This window comes from Ciona intestinalis, chromosome 9 (genome assembly GCF_000224145.3).
Source record: "Ciona intestinalis chromosome 9, KH, whole genome shotgun sequence".
Lineage (NCBI taxonomy): Eukaryota > Metazoa > Chordata > Ascidiacea > Phlebobranchia > Cionidae > Ciona > Ciona intestinalis.
In genome coordinates this window covers 6,202,657-6,203,107 of record NC_020174.2, presented here as the reverse complement: position 1 = coordinate 6,203,107, position 451 = coordinate 6,202,657, and the positions used below count along the sequence as shown (strand labels likewise).

General features: G+C 35.5%; 1 long non-coding RNA gene across 1 annotated transcript in view; it reads right to left on the bottom strand.

The window, feature by feature from the left end:
• Positions 1-399, bottom strand: part of LOC104266058 — a 985-nt gene extending 586 nt beyond the window's left edge. The window contains exon 1 of the long non-coding RNA XR_717403.3: positions 215-399. This is a non-coding gene — a long non-coding RNA (uncharacterized LOC104266058). The remainder of the gene's footprint in view (positions 1-214) is intronic.
• Positions 400-451: the final 52 nt, after the last annotated feature.

The window sequence follows — 451 nt, the reverse complement described above, 5'->3', positions numbered from 1 at the left end:
TAAAATGTACAACAATGTATGCTTTAACACCTTGGCCTTTAACCTATATATAATCACTACTAGAAAAACGCAGTTGCAAAAATAAAAAAAGGCGGTCGCAATATAGCCCTTTTATTTGTTGCTGGTAGTTAAATGAGCTTGACTGTGCATACAACCTAAGTTTTACGTTTCTATAGCCTACACAACAAACAACATATTAAAAGTTGAAACTCACCTGAAGAAGTTTTCAGCGCAGTCCGACACCTTAATGTTGTATTTCAAACACTTGCGTGGATCCATCTCTTCCTCACGACATAACATGAACTCTTTATTGACCTCGTTGCATTCGTTGGCGTATTGGAACGCTGATGCTTTCAATACATGAGAAGGAACACCAAGCTATATAAAAGTTAAGGTAATATGTTTTCACAGCCATGCAAAGTATATATTTTGTTGAAAATTTTTTGTGTAG